Raw genomic sequence first — 16,457 nt, forward strand, 5'->3', positions numbered from 1 at the left:
TAAAAGGACCATCATTCCACACCTGTTTCAATTACTTTTAGCAGTTTGAACATCAAATTCAGACAGATGGTGTGAATCTACCCATTTTATGATGGCTCTTCCATTCTGTTTTGGGGAATATATTGTACCTTAAGTAATGCATTTCAAAAATAGGAGATAAAGGCAGAAGGTATAGAATAAACTATACTAGATTTTGAGCTTGTATTTTTATTTACATATTAATTTGTTTGATGCACAATATGATAACTTTATTTTAAAAAGGAATTGTAAACCATGAAAATAATTCACTTTACTAAAACCACGTAAAGTTATCCAATCTGCTCATTCAATTTAACACATAAAAATCCTGAAAACTTGATATCGGAATGTGATGAAAAACTACCACAAAGCACCAGCCTCCCTAGAACCATGTATGCCAGACATTGAAGAAATGGGTTGCTTTCCATTTCATATTCAAAAAAGAAATGTGTCCATTACTATTTAGTGATGCCTGTCACTTCATATATTACAATTTGGGGGCTCATGCTTTTTCTGTTGTCCTAGTCCATGTAGTGTCTTTCTACTCTCTTCAATCCGCAGTTTCTGGCTGCCATAAACCTCAATCACACTGATGTTGCCTATCCCAACACAAACACTTGTGTAGCAGCTGAGGATGATGATGAGAAAAGGGGGAGAAGTTCCCAGAACATTCTGGAACATTCTGGCTAACCCTCTATGCCATGATTCCTACACTGTCTACTTAGTAATAATCTAAAGGCCATCTGCCTGCAGAAGATCAACAGAATTACATCTGGAAATTTATAAGATTTTCTATCTGCTGAAATGCCATTTGAAAGTCCTGAGGTTCGGAGGTGAGAGGGCAGTGGCTGGGTGACAATGTCTCTCTATGAGGCTCCTGGCCTCCATGAGGTGCCTTTGGTAAGTTCATGGGAAGCAAGTGGGTGATCCAACATATTCAGAACTTATTCAGAACTGCCCGGGAAGGCGCCCACAGCCCAGGCGCATTCATGCACTGCAGCATCACTGATCCCTATGAGGTCCCAGCTGAGTCTTTGAAAGTCTGTGACTTCATACTTTGGAAAGGAGGAGGTGCAGATGCAAATCCTTGAGGCCAATAGAGGAGTCAGGGAGCTCTCCCCAAGGTAAGAAGGCATACTCAGCCCAGGAAAAATTCCTAGGAGCAGCCAATTCCTTTCTCACAACACCAATAATATCTCCTTTGGGTGTAGCAACAAATATGTTAGTTGGGGCTTCTTTATTAAACAGCATGCTTGAATACAACAACTTCCGCTCTTGAGCCCTGAAATCTATTTTACAATTAGTACTAAAATTTCTTTGTATTTGTTTATCTCTTAATCAAAATTTAACTAATAAAGTTGGACAGGTCCACCGGTTACTGCCATGAATACCCAGCAATTCCTACAGACTCCCATGTGTCAGAATTAAATTAAAAACAGGGCTGCTAATTAGGTCTGGAGGCTAAGCGCCCCCATCCTCCCTCAGTGAGATCATAAATTAGCGGATGTCGCCTCTCAGCTAGGACATCCAAGAGTCACGCCTACAGAGAATGGCCAGCCTCTTAAACGGCAAAGGACACAGAGGCCAAAGAACACATTGGAAGAATCCAGAAGCACTGACACAACCCCACGACAGATACCACAGGAAGAGAACATCCCTGCTGAATCCAGGCAGGGACCGCCTGCAACCTGGACAGCCAGACACTCCAGGCCCAAACTTCAGACTTCAAAAGCGAGTCCCTTTCTTGTGAAAAGGCGACACTCAAGGCACAGAATGCCCATAGAGAGTTCACACAGCTTGGGGGACAGCAGGACTCCCTTTAGAATCTGAAATCTAAACCAGAAACTAGTTGCAGCAGCAGGATCCAGGGACACACACCCTGAAAGGCTGTAACTATGGCCGTAGTTACATCAAAGGCGAAAAGCGTGTTTTACCACCCTGGCCCATGACAGCCAAGCAAACAGCATCAGGACCTTCTACTATGGAGGGTAAACCCTTGCCCGGGTAGGCATGCCACCCTCTAAAGGAATATATACCATTCAACATGACACCCACGTGTTTTAAGCAGTGTAGGGTCGGGAGCGGAAACCACAGCAACAAAGCAGTGACCTTGAATAGGCTAAGCTGAAGTCACAGACATTGGCCCCTCCAGGTCTGGAAGCTGAGCTCTCTCATCCTCTCCCAGTGAGGTCATAAATTAGCTGATGTATAAACGGTAAATCACTGCCGTATTTTCCAGAAAACTGAGGGAAACTTCAAAAGGTTAAGAAGCTACAAAGCCCCCGAGGGTCATCTCAGACTGAGGTTGGAATATTTTAAAGTGGATATTTAACTCCCCATTAAATAAGAAACTGCTTATGTTTTATTAATATATATAAATGTCCCCATTTGACTCGATTCCATATTACCCTTACTATTTTCTCTTTTACTTAATATCAACTTTAGTAGAAACAATTCCTGTGTCCTCTGCCTCATGATTCTCGATTAAAGCCTCACCACAGCAAAAGAGCCGCCATCAGCAATGTGCGGACCAGCTGGGGAGCGCGCAAGGCCAGTCCATCTGAAAGGCCACTCCCATGCACAGCTAAGTTGTAAGAAGGCTCAAAGGAGCAGCTCCAAGGAGCTAATAGACTAGAAAAGCAGACAATTAGGGCACATTAACATGAAAAAGAGAGGAGACTTCATCCAAAGGAAGGGGGTGTCATGGAAGCCTCAGTAAAACGCCAGGATGAGAGTGGTATTTAGGAGAATCAATATGGCAGCTCTGAAGAGAATAGACAAGAATGGGAGGAACCACGGGCGAGAAGCTGCCACAAGAGAACTGTAAATTTTAAAATATTTTTTTTAAAAGACTATAAATCATAGCCCATTTTTGCAAAACATTAGCTGTATAGGAACATCAGTCTAGAAACTCAGTGTGGACCCATGAGGAATGAATGTCTTTGAAATTACGACAATAACAAACTCTGAGAATCAGAATCTTCTCACTAGGAATGAAGATACAAAATAAGTAAAGGATATTATTGTTCCCTCCCTCGTCCAACACCACTCAGAGGTGAACGAGGAGTTGAAGAAAATGGGTTGACTGTCTGTACACGCCATGCCGCTCCCCTTCCTGACAAGGTCCCTAACTTCGCGGTCCTGCGTGACGTCACCTCTGACAGTCTCTGCCGTTCCCTTTCAAACACGTGTGCCTCGCTGGATGGTGCTTGGAGAAATCAACAGCAGACACTGAGGGTATAGAAGGATGCTGCCTGAAAGTAAGGCAGGCTCCTGTGGGCTGGGAGGGTCATCAGAAACCCCCAGGCATCCAGAAAAAGAAAAGTGCTGGCAACAGGAACAGGGAAAGGGGCAGGAAAGCAAAAATGGTAGAGAGGAGAGGGGGAAGAGGGAGAGAGGAAAGGACACTTAGAAAAGCAAGGAGGGGAAAGAGAAGCAAATACACAAGCAGCAGCCTGCACAGACATGGGGATGCTCTGAAAGGTGCAGACTTCTAAGGACATAAGTGATCACGGGCAGGCTGGGCTCCAGGCAAGAGGGACGAGGGCAGAGCCTCTGCTCCTAAGTTCCTAAGCAAAAATCCCAGCATTCCAGAAAACAACGTGAAGATTGAAGATGAAAAGCCAAACGCACATAAAGCTTGAGGTGATGAACAAAGCATCTGGTAAAGGCAGCGGTCTGTACGGGGCCCTTCTGAGCGTGCTCTGGGGAGCGGCCACCTGCCCCTCCCCTCCAGGCAGATGGTGGCTGGTGTCAGGAGCTGGTCCACAGGGCCAGATCTCCCCAGATATCTTTACACTTAAGATGGGGTCAGGATTCACATTTTGAAAAGTGTTTTGTTTTTAAGACAGGTCTGTTGTTTGTTCAATATCCCCATCCAAACTTTGAACATTATTTGACATTATGATGTATAAATGCTGAAAGCAGCGTTAGAGAAGTGATGAGGTGGCCCAACTCTTAGGGTTTTTTTCTTTTTGGAAAGGTGTTCCTTCACCTCGAGGTTTGCCCGCACTGGCCAGTGTTATGGAATCTGTGCTGCACCCCAGTCAAATTCTGTTTGCAAGCAGTGTCTGAATCAGGTAGCATTCCATAGGGACAACATCAGTGCAAATAGCTGTGGCTTTAGAAGGTTAGAGATCTTGCACAAACATGCATGATACAACAAACGTACGGGGAGAAAAAAACACATTTAAAATCTTCACAGTTGTAACTACACAACAATATTGTATCTGAAAAAGCAAAATGGATGTTTTGCCTTACTTCCCACATCAGTATACACGGCCAATCAGACAGTTTCCTGCGTCACAGTTGGGTTGAGGATGTATCAAAGAATGGCATACATAATGCCACCATTGCGTGTAAGAGTCCTGTCCTCAAAGAATTCACCCTTTGGCTTTCCCCAAATCAGAAATCATCTCTTCAATAACCAACTAATTCATTTCTATACAAATAATGCCACATATTGATCAAGATCACTTAGTAAAAAAAATCTCTTTGATAATTATCTCACCTACATTTAGAAAAGACAAGTACCAAACGTCACCATTTCCCTTCTTTAAATTTCTGGCTGTCTTAGGGTCAGAGTAGGAACCCCTGGAGACCAGCCCCAGCAATGGCCGAGGCTTCAAGGACAGTGTGTCCTCACGTGGGGACACAGGACCTCACATCTGGGTCATTTCATGACACAAGCATCTGGCTCCGAGACCAGCAGAGGTAAACCCTACTTCCCTGAGCAGAAGAGACACTTATGACAGTCGTATCCAAAGAGCAAGATGCACAAGGAAAAGACATACCCTTCCTGCTTGGAGCCTTCCCACACAGATCTGCGCCGAGACCCTTCTCTCCATGAGACAGTCGTCACTGTGAAATGCGATGGTTTAGAAATATTAGACACAGCTGAGAGCTACAGAAAAGGGAGGCGGAAATTGGGGATTTCACTTCTCAAAGCGTTGACTAATCCTAACAACATATGGGAAGAAAAAACCCAATTGTTTTCCATCTCGTCTTCCTGCAGCTCATCCTTTGGTGAGTATTTAAATCTGGTAGGAATTGCTGACCCTGGAACAAATATATTGTCTCAGTAACTGACTCAAAGCTTGTGTAAAAAACTCTATTCCTCTGTTCCCACACCAGACAATAAGATACGTTCTGAGCTGCCAGGAGGCATGGGAGCAGAGAGAAAGAAAGAGCAAAAAATGACAACTTTATTCAAGCAAACAAGTTGCCTAAAACTAAGCGACTGCTCAAAATGAGCAACTTCTAAGATCGGCTCTCTAAGGACACCAACGTCCCCGAATGGTGACTACTTTCTTCTTTCTGCCGCCATGTGCCTAGTTTTCAAAGGACAGACTCACTTTTCATGCAGGCAGTTTTGAAGCTCTTGCACAAGTGGTTAATTTGCATGGGCAGTTGGCCTCTCAGCTTTCATTTTGACAGCTAAATTGATCCGTCCTTTGTAGACTAGAATATCATTACCCAGAAAGAGAAGGCTGTCGGAGGCTTTTTGAAAAATCTGGTCTCTCAATTCCTACTTATTCGGAACAACACACTCAACAAGACTACCCTGTAAGCAGTAGCTTGCCCACACAAAAGAGATTCAAGATTCAACTTGGGCTCGAAATTCAAGATTTAATTCTAAGATCAAGATTTAACTCAAAAAGTTACTTAACTACTGTTGCTACTTCTGTTAAAGCAAACAGGACGGGCTTGGGTTCTTAAATCAGCCCTTTGGTCATTACATAGGAAAAAGGAAATGCCTGCCACAGATTAAAGTCACAACTGACACCGAAACCTTCTCAGGACGAAGCTGAGCTAAGGCAGACAAAGGTCCCATGCAAGAGCATGAAGGAGAAGACGGTTTTTACCCCTGGAAAGATGGCAGACTGTGAAATTCACAATGAACTGTTACTGAAACGGCAATGGGGTAAATCACTCAGAAAAAATATTTTCCTAAAAAAAGAACAGATAGAAGAAGTCTTTTGGAACTTTCCAGCTACAAAGGATGCTCTCTCTCCAATTCAGTAGAGAGAAACATAAAGACATTCTCCTTTAACTCAGTAAGCACAAACAGATTAGTACAAACCCATACGAGCCAATCCAATATGCATGCTGGGCTGTGTCAGTTCTGGGTTCTCCACGTCTTCATTTATTTTATGTGCTCAGACTCTAATGCTGCTGTTTTACATGGGATACAGCAACCTGGGCCAAGCAAATCGTGTTTTGATTTAACAGTGAAACTATGCCCTTGTTTTTTGGCTTAAATCCAGCAAATGCACTGAAATCATTTCAGAACGTTCATATCTCCAAAGGCATGAAGAATAATGGACATTTAGTGGCTATATGAATTTACATTCCCACCAACAGTGCAAGAGTGTTCCCTTTTCTCCACACCCTCTCCAGCATTTATTGTTTCTAGATTTTTTGATGATGGCCATTCTGACCAGTATGAGATGATATCTCATTGTAGTTTTGATTTGCATTTCTCTAATGATTAATGATGTTGAGCATTCTTTCATGTGTTTGTTGGCAATCTGTATATCTTCTTTGGAGAAATGTCTCTTTAGGTCTTCTGCCAATTTTTGGATTGGGTTGCTTGTTTTTTTGTTATTGAGCTGCATGAGCTGCTTGTAAATTTTGGAAATTAATCCTTTGTCAGTTGCTTCATTTGCAAATATTTTCTCCCATTCTGAGGGTTGTCTTTTCGTCTTGTTTATGGTTTCCTTTGCTGTGCAAAAGCTTTTAAGTTTCATTAGGTCCCATTTGTTTATTTTTGTTTTTATTTCCATTTCTCTAGGAGGTGGGTCAAAAAGGATCTTGCTGTGATTCATGTCATAGAGTGTTCTGCCTGTGTTTTCCTCTAAGAGTTTGATAGTGTCTGGCCTTACATTTAGGTCTTTAATCCATTTTGAGTTTATTTTTGTGTATGGTGTTAGGGAGTGTTCAAATTTCATTCTTTTACATGTATCTGTCCAGTTTTCCCTGCACCACTTATTGAAGAGGCTGTCTTTTCTACATTGTATGCTCTTGCCTCCTTTGTTGTAAATTAGGTGACCATATGTGCATGGGTTTATCCCTGGGCTTTCTATCCTGTTCCATTGATCTATTTTTCTGTTTTTGTTCCAGTACCATACTGTCTTGATTACTGTAGCTTTGTAGTATAGTCTGAAGTCAGGGAGCCTGATTCCTCCAGCTCCATTTTTCAGGAGAACAGTATGGAGTTTCCTTAAAAAAGTAAAAATAGAACTACCATACAACCCAGCAATCCCACTACTGGGCATATACCCTGAGAAAACCATAATTCAAAAAGAGTCATGTACCAAAATGTTCATTGCAGCTCTATTTACAATAGCCAGGACATGGAAGCAACCACATATATATATAATGGAATATTAGTCAGCCATAAAAGGAAAAGAAATTGAGTTATTTGTAGTGAGGTGGATGGACCTAGAGTCTCTCATACAGAATGAAGTAAGTCAGAAAGAGAAAAACAAATACAGTATGCTAACACATATATATGGAATCTAAGAAAAAAAAGGTCATGAAGAACCTAGGGGTAAGACAGGAATAAAGACACAGACCTACTAGAGAACAGACTTGAGGATATGGGGAGGGGGAAGGGTAAGCTGTGACAAAGCAAGAGAGAGGCATGGACATATATACACTATCAAACATAAAATAGATAGCTAGTGGGAAGCAGCCGCATAGCACAGGGATATCAGCTCGGTGCTTTGTGACCACCTAGAGGGCTGGGATAGGGAGGGTGGGAGGGAGGGAGATGCAAGAGGGAAGAGATATGGGAACATATGTATATGTATAACTGATTCACTCTGTTATAAAGCAGAAAGTAACACACCACTGTAAAGCAATTATACTCCAATAAAGACGTTAAAAAAAAAAAGAATAATGGACATTTAAAACCTGCTGAAATCAGTCCCAATGACCTGTCGGGTTTTCCATTGTCAAAGGTGGGCTCCAAGACTAAGGAAGAAGACAACTCCTTTCTTCATTACTGCGAGAGGCCAAGTTGCTCAGAGATGCATTTGTTTCATGCTTTTGAGGCTACAGCAGAATTAACACTATATGAATCCCTGGGTGTGTTGCATAACCCAAAATTTACTTGTGTTCTATTTGCCAGCCTCTCAATATAAATTACTGATAAAAATAAGAAATAGGCTACTCTGTATTGAACCAGATGGTGTCTAACTTTCCTATAAACATGGCTGTGTTTAGAGTGTTTACACATGTAGGGGACTAGAAAGATTTTCATTTCTTTACATTTGGCAATGAGTCATGTCACCCGTTTCAGCACAAACTGTACTGAAACTTCTTCCCCAGGAAGAACCAGCATAGCTTCACTAATGTTTAAAAACAACCATGTCAGCTGCCTTAGATTAGTCATGAAGCCGTTCTTCACATCCTGCAGCCTCCAGCAAGGACAAGATCTGATCAAATCGGACTCACTAAATGGAACCAGAAGGCCGGGCGCGTCCTGATGCAAACCTGCTGTAGAAGAGACACTCTTTTTTGTATGAATCAAAGATGCTTTCTCCATTTTCTTTGCAACACACACCCTTAAACATGTCAGCCCACGACCCTGACTTAAATGCGTCCCCCCTACCTGCGTCTCTCTCCCATCCTTGATTAGTGACACCATGGACCAAAATATCTGACCTGGGACAGGAGTGTTGAATAATGGGGAAACTTCTGAGCTTACTGACTATTAAATGAGCCACAGTCAATTGCTAACCACCACATTCAATACAAGCCCTGCTCCACTGGACTAAGTGGAAAGGAAACAAGACTGGTTTGAAAGACAGACGGCATTTTACAAAATTGTGTTCCGTTATTTTCCATTGACAAGCTCTACCAGTAAATGTGACAACACAGGGAGAGTGATCCAGGTCATGTCTGACCCATACAAACCCCCAGGGACTGTTTTTCCTGTCCCTTCTCCCTGCCTCCAACACGGGGTGGGTTTGGGTTTCCTTTTCATAAACCGTCAAGAAGACAAATCCCTCCTCTTTGGGATGGACAGGATGAAACTGACCACTGCCATTGCTTTGTTTTTTTTTTCTTTTGATTTTACAAGCTACTGAGAAAGTAACTCCCCTCTTTGTGGTACATACGAAGTTTATTTATGAATCTGAATCAAGAACTCTGTATTTCTTGCCCTTTTGGATTATATCTTGTTGGCTCAACCTCGTCACTCAAGCCAATCATCCTAAGAGCCGTTCCTGCATCCCAGCTGGTTCTCTGAAATCCACGTGTCCCCTGTGTCCCCATGCGATGCAGTCACCCCTCCTCTGTTTCCAGGATACCCAGTGCCTGCCTCTGGTTATATCACATCACCCTCTGTTGTTTATTTGTCTGCTTCCCCCATCAAGGGCACTCATCCTGTCCTATTCAACTTTGAGTCCCCAAGCCCAGGCTTAGGCAGACGGGCAAACATCCGATAAGGTTTCCTTCATTTTACTTCCAGGCGTGTGCAGATGATAATGGACCCACGGACCCAGGGGGAATAATTCTAAAGTCAGCTTCTTGAGATACTCTTCCAACTTGGCATCACATCATCCAATCTGACAGCAATCAAAATCACCCAGAAAAAACAGAGCACACCAAACCTAGGTGGGATCGAGATGCTGCCTGGCCCTCCTCCAGGTCTAGAAGATGCCAGGCGCTCAGCAGGTGCCCGGGTAGGAGATGGTGGGTGGCGGCTGTGTGGGAGAGAAAGTCCTGAGGAAAGGAAGTCACACCTTCCTGGACCAGAGGCTTGAGGCTTGCCTTGATCCCATCTCTGCTCAAAATAAAATTCTCCTTTCGCCTCTCTTTAGGATTTCAAGTCTCAGAGGCAGCTTTCTGATGTTACTCCTACAGGTTTGGGTCCGCTTTTCTACATCCTGTTTATGCTCTTGTAAGATCCAAACTTATCCCAGACTCTCCTGTGCAAAGAAGCCAAAATTGCTCTCTTCTTATCTATGAAGCCGACTGACATATACAAGGGTCCTTCTGCAGACTCCCTGGGGGAGCTGCCTCCACTCCCCCCAAAACCTCTCTAGGTGCTCAGAGATGTCCCCATGGAGAGATGGCCACTCACATGAACAGAGTCAGGACAGGAGAACAAGGCCAACCCGGTGGCCAACAGTGACCAGTCAGGAAAATGCCTTTCCTTAGTGATATACACATTATTTTTTGTAAATCGAATGCTTATACTGATAATTCCCTTAGTAAACCCATTTTTCACAGCTACCAGGTGAATTGCTAAGTAAAAATTACTCTAAGTTCTGAACTAATAGTGTTCATTTGAACAGGAGTGTTTCCTACATAGCAATTCTGTAGCGATTGATTAAAACAAAATCCACAGTGTTTTGTCCTTGGGCTTCCGTTCTCTCTATAATCACGGGTTTCAGGCCCCTTCACCCACACAGTGTCCTGAACATACTTGACCCTCAGCTGATGGCCTGCTCACCCTATGTCCCTTCTCCCCAGTTAACTGCAGAATAAGGAAGTATAAAGCAGCTCCCTTTCACCCTCTAGTTTTCCACGTCACACATAGCTTTAGAAAACATGAACGTGCTCTGGACAACGTGAACATGAAATTATGACATGCTTTACCCAGTTAAAAACTTAAAAGCATTTTAGATAATTCAGTAGCAGAAAATCAATCTGTGCTTAGGGACATTTTATGCTTGACTTTAAAATGTGCATTTTAATCTCAATGTTATGTTTTTTGACTCCGTTCATACTTAGGCCTACAAAAGTGATGCTATTCCATGAGGGTAATGAGCCTAACAATTGAATCCAGCTTTAAAGAAAGGTCTATATGACTCTAGTGAAGAGGACAAAACAGTGATACAGAAAATAAAGTCAAGTGACAGCAGGACACAGACTTGTCCTTGCTTTGGGATTTTGTTTTTCAAACTATATACTCATGTTAAAATAAGACATTCTTGGGCTTCCCTGGTGGTGCAGTGGTTGAGAGTCCACCTGCCGATGCAGGGGACACAGGTTTGTGCCCCGGTCCGGGAAGGTCCCACATGCCACGGAGCGGCTGGGCCCGTGAGCCATGTCCGCTGCGCCTGCGCGTCCGGAGCCTGTGCTCCACAACAGGAGAGGCCACAACAGTGAGAGGCCCACACACCGCAAAAAATAAATAAATAAATAAGACATTCTTGTCACATCAGGTTTCTCATCCACGTCCCCTCTCTTGGACCAGCAGACAGCTAGCATCTCAGCACAGTGTTAGTGCAAAATCTGTCTCTCCTCACACATTTCACCAGAGGAACTACCATCTAATTATGGACCATCCCATCAATGCAGCCGTCACCGTGCACAGCAGGGAAATTAAACCATAAACAGAACCCCTCATTCGCATGGAAAGCTGATAGCAATGTGGGAAGATGTGATAAGACCCGTTATTATTCTTGGAACAAAACATCTCGCCTTGTTGGCCGTTTACATGGTCATGTGCTTCAGATTGCCCTGGGGCAGGGCTATGCATTATTTACTGACAATTTCTCAAGTGGTGCTGCCTTTCCAAATATTGTAAAAGAAGCTGTAAATCAGAAGAGTAGCATGAAATTTTGGTTACAGCTGCTTGTCTCAAAGACTCCTAAGGTAAACCACCAAACCGTAGCTTGATGTAATAGCATGGTCTTTACCCACATTCCTTGACAAACTCCTCACCCCCAGCACACTAGGTCTCTCCTAATTGTATATTCTGGGGGTGGGGGGCGGACGCAGGGGTCTTTCAACAGAAGCTAAAAAGATGCAAATTGATCATAACCACCCTGAGATGAGAAAGACCCAGCTTTCATGATTTCCCTCTGCTGTGAACCTTGGGAGAGGTCAACCTCCCCATCGTCATCTTCTTCTCTTGGCCATGGATGGCAGATGGGAACTCCACTTTGCAGACAAGGCACCTGACAAAGTGTGGACACCAAGTAACAGTTTTGGTTCTATCTGAACCATACAGTAGTAGGAAAAAAATAATCATCATGGCGGAAATCTGAATAACTGAAAGGTTTTAGCCCTACACCTAGTCCATCTGCCATCAAAGGACAAACTGTCAATAGAAACAGACTCTTCCCCTCGTTCCCCTGCTTCACCTTTCCCACCAGCATCTTTTCCTTTTGTCAGTCCTACAGCCCATACCACAGGCCCTACAGTGCTCCTTATGGCTACAGCAGACCTTTAAAGAAAGGAAAGGGCAGAGAACTTACAACGACACGAGCTCTCCTCCCTCAAGGACATTCACTTTGGGAACTGTCATTGCTCAGAAGACATCTTCATCCCTGCTGAAATCACCAGAGGGAGACCCCTTCTCCTCGATTTCAATTTGCTTTGACAGACACACAGTGATCGAGGAACCGCAGGCTTCCCAAAGCAAGATGCTGTGCAGGAATTTCAGAGCCGGCCTTGGCTCGTCAGCAGACGTCGGCAGCTCGGGGAGAAAGCTCTGTTGCAACTCAGCCAGGGTGCCAGCCCACGTGCCAATACATGATCTCACAAGAAGAAAAGCATCCCCGCCCAGATTATTCCAGCCCGGCCCCCGATGGCTCCCACCAGGGCACGGAGGCCAGCACTGTGTTTCAGAAGGAAATTTCACAGCCTGTTAAAAGAAGAATCATGGTGGGCTCCCACAAACAAGGCCACATCTTTAACCTGGAGCAAATGAAACTTTCTTTTACCTTCCAGCCACACTCTCCCTAGGCAAAATTTAAAAAGAGAAACTAGAGATGCAAAGTAACCATTGTCGCCACTTGCTTGGTAGATGTGCCTAGTTTCCTCACCCAGCTTGTTATTCAAGGTGCTATTTATTACAAAAGCTCTAAAATCATCGTTCTCCTCCAGGTCAAAGCAGAAGCACTGATGTCCAGAGATAAAGAGGCCACACAAGGACAGGCAGGAAAGTGTCCAAAGAGGTCCAATTCCATCAGGAAGAAGGAATGTCTGAGAGCTGCTTCAAAGGCTGGGAAGTTTTCCACCAGTGACACTGCAAATACCAAGGACACAGGGATTGACAGAAAATCCTGCTTCCTTACCAGGAGCTTAAACATCTACTTTGCACCTATGGGATTGAGAGTACAAACGGAGTTGGACAACTCCAAACATTACTTCTTTCAAATGGTAACTGATATTCATGAGAGAAAAAGAAAATACAGTCAATCCTCATTATTCACGGATTCCACATTTACAGATTCCATATTTGTGAATTCACCTACTGGCTAAAACTTATTTTTTAACCACAAAATGTGCTGCTGGCTGTAAGTGCAAAGGTAAGGGATCAACTATATATTAAATAAGGTGTCTTTATCAGAAATATGCATTAAAATGAGGTTCTTTATTCGTAGGTTGATGAAGATGTTGGGACCAGAAGCTCACAGGAACCTAGCCCCGTATGTCCCCTAGGAGCAATGATTCAGCACTAGCCAATTCAGGGTTCACGATGAACTTACAGGGCATGAGTACTATGAGTCCTCTGTAAGGACAGACTGGAAATAGTGAAGGTCATGAACAACAGACAGAATACCATAACCATGTCCCAGCTCTACATGGGAATGTCAGATGCTGGCTGACGTAAGATGATGTGAAGGTGGGCGGCAGGATTGCGTGAGTGGAGTGTATGTCACACAGAGGAGGGGCTGCCTCGATGGACAGAGACGAAGGGTCAGGCAATGGAAACTCCAAAGACACAAGCTACCTGACTGTTCCTGAGAAGAAAACGACTGGCCCTCTGCCTTCTCAGGAGTCCAGAACTCATCACGCTAGGAGCGAACTGTGGGAGCCCCTGGTGCCTGGCTGTCTGGCATTAACCTTTCTAGAGTGACAGTCAGACCCCTCAGAAACAGATATCAGGATGATTCTGGGCATCAGGGATGACAGGCCAGTGGCCAAGGTCACTTGCTTGCCGACTGGGGGCTCTGGCTTTGGCTGGCAGGACTCTTTAGTGCCCTCATTGTATGATGTGAACCAGATCCTTGGGTTCTGCAGCAGATGATGATCCTTGCTCCCTCAATTTAAAGGCTGATGACAGTCTAAAGAGTTGATTGTGCCTCATTACACTTGAGATAATAGATGCCTGACAACCGAGGCTATTAACTTGAAGTTCCAAACACATCACACTGGCCCTCTCGCATATTCCCATCAGTCACATGTCAAACAGGAAAGTGTTTTCTTGCTACACAGTGTATAAAGGAGAAAACGTTAAACTGGTACAGACCAGCGAGTACTGCATTTTTTTCTAGTCCATGAAAGTCTTAATTCAATGGAGTCACTACACTACAAAGTACACTGAGACCTTTAACATTAAAAAACAAAATAGGCAAAGCAATCCATAAAGGCCATAAAATAAAAAGGCCCAAAGCCTTTACTTTCTTGTTTCCTTATGGTTTTACAGGCTTTTTCCTCCAGAAAATCCTCCCCTTTATTACAATATTAAGAATTATAATTAATACCTTTTGGAATGGAACTGATTTCCTTGTAAACTAGATTCCTCCTTTTATAATGAAGAAAAGGAAAGAAAACTGAACACCTTCCCCCCACCTCCACCTATACACAGGGAGTTGTCCAAAGAAAGAGAGTGAAAAGAACAGAAATGGCTCACATGTGCCCTCAGACTGAGAAAACATACTGAAAAAGCAATGCACAAACAATTTCCCAAGTTCAGAAAGAGTACTTTCAGCCATGATCACAAAAATATAAGCCGGTAGCCTCCACAAACACATTCATAGAGAAAATCCGAATCATCTATAAATCAAACCCAAGAATGATAGCTATGAGTCAGGTACCTGCATTTTTATTTCACCAGCATCAGACAGGGCTGTATCTTGCCTACACCTGAAGCTGTGATTATTGCAGACTAACCACACCTCTCGAGGAGTTCCCTGGTTAGTTAGCAGACCAGGGGCTTAGCTCTCGAGACCAGGAGGTAATGTGCCTACATGAACAGGCCAGGACAGGAAACGGGTTTCAGACTGGGATCGAGCAATCCTGTAATAAGAAATCGTGAGAACTTTGTTTTTAACGACTATTCCATCTGGCTTTTCAGCCAAAACTGGCTCTAAAAAGCCCCTGCTCTCTCCGAATACTAGATGCTAAAAATAAGGACGTGTGTATACGTTAACTGAGAGTTTTGGAGAGATCTAGTGGCAGCATGAAAGGACGGCTTAAGCACCACTAAAATTTTGAGCTGAAAAGCAGAGAAACGGTTGGAATTTGACTAAAACTTTCAGAAGACCCTTCCAGGAAGTGTGAGTCAGCAGGGTACACGTTATCTGGAGAGCCTCAGAGGCACAAAGCACAGAGAGAAGAACGTGCTCAAAAAGAGTTTGAGGATGACCAGAGAAGGTACTTAGAAAGAATCAAGTCTCCATCTGCCAATTACAGCAGAAGTCAGCTCTTTGTTTCCAAGAAGCCCGCAGTTACGGGACTTAGATTGGGGCATAAATTCTAATTAAAGTAAATCCTTCTAGGTTCCCTGCAGAATTTCTACTCACCAGCTTCATCTTTCAGCAGGGTTTGAATTCCTTGTAACCGAGCTCAACAAAGAGCTGCTCTGTCCCCAGCTGGGCCAGGGAGGGACATACGTGTCATGGTCACACTGTGCCTTCCTGGGCAGTTTAATCTCTCTTCTACAACCCACTGCAAATAATTGCTGCTATAAAGACAAGCGTCAGGAATCTGAGTGCAGGTGAGAATCAGGATTTGCCTGGGGAAGAAGAGGGGGTAATTGAAAGCAGAGAACAAAACATCAGAAAAGGAGAAAATGAAAAACCCTGACTTTCAAGGGAACTCAAGGAGAACACAGAGAGGGGAGAAGAAAAGAGGACCATTTCTGGTGAGTGGGCAGAGCCCCATTAGGGGCACCTGTGACTTTGGGTGCTAACAGAAAGCAGATGTGTCCGTGGCCTTGGCCTCCTGTCCCTTCAACCCAGTTCTAAAGCTCCAAACAGTACCCCAAACCACAAAAGGGCTGGAGGAGACAAGGGAGGACTAAGTGGGTCCAGCTGCAATAACAAAACAGAAGGGTCCAACCGCGAAAGCTTTTAAAAATAAACGGTGTGATTCCAAGCGAGGGGGAAACCCAGCTCTGGGGAACTTCAAGCAGCCCTGGACCTCACCAGACCTCATTTTAAAAACCATTTAGAACTGCCTTTCAATGAGGTGTTTAAATGACCACAGAGGGGCCTGCCTCACCAAAAGAGAATAGGATCAAACACGGAAATCCTCAGAAGAACTCTACTCAGACTGCTCTACAAAGAGACTCAACTGGCCTTTCCTCTCCCCATGGAAACTTCCTTAGTCTTGAACAGGCCTCAAAGCCCCCAGGGCTTAATACTGTTACCCCCTAAATTTTCTGAATCAATCCTAACAAATCAGCCCAACCATGTACCTATTTCAGAGCTTTTGGGAAATAACTGGTCTCCCTGTTTCTGCTAAAA

General features: G+C 43.9%; 1 protein-coding gene across 6 annotated transcripts in view; it reads right to left on the reverse strand.

Moving 5' to 3' along the window:
* SEMA5A (semaphorin 5A) overlaps positions 1-16,457 on the reverse strand; it is a 477,874-nt gene that overhangs the window by 356,098 nt on the left and 105,319 nt on the right. The window contains exons 1-2 of one of the 6 annotated variants that reach the window (XM_079918534.1): positions 15,513-16,227; positions 4,812-4,878 (exon numbers count right to left, since the gene is read on the reverse strand). The exons of 1 other annotated variant lie outside the window; for it this stretch is intronic. The gene's annotated coding sequence lies outside the window, so the exon portion shown is untranslated. Of the gene's footprint in view, positions 1-4,811; positions 4,879-12,236; positions 12,997-15,512; positions 16,228-16,457 lie in introns of those variants that run through there. 4 more of the 6 variants (XM_079918533.1, XM_079918532.1, XM_079918535.1 and 1 more) reach the window with 4 other exon arrangements.

Source organism: Stenella coeruleoalba (assembly GCF_951394435.1).
Source record: "Stenella coeruleoalba genome assembly, chromosome: 3".
NCBI classification, from domain to species: domain Eukaryota; kingdom Metazoa; phylum Chordata; class Mammalia; order Artiodactyla; family Delphinidae; genus Stenella; species Stenella coeruleoalba.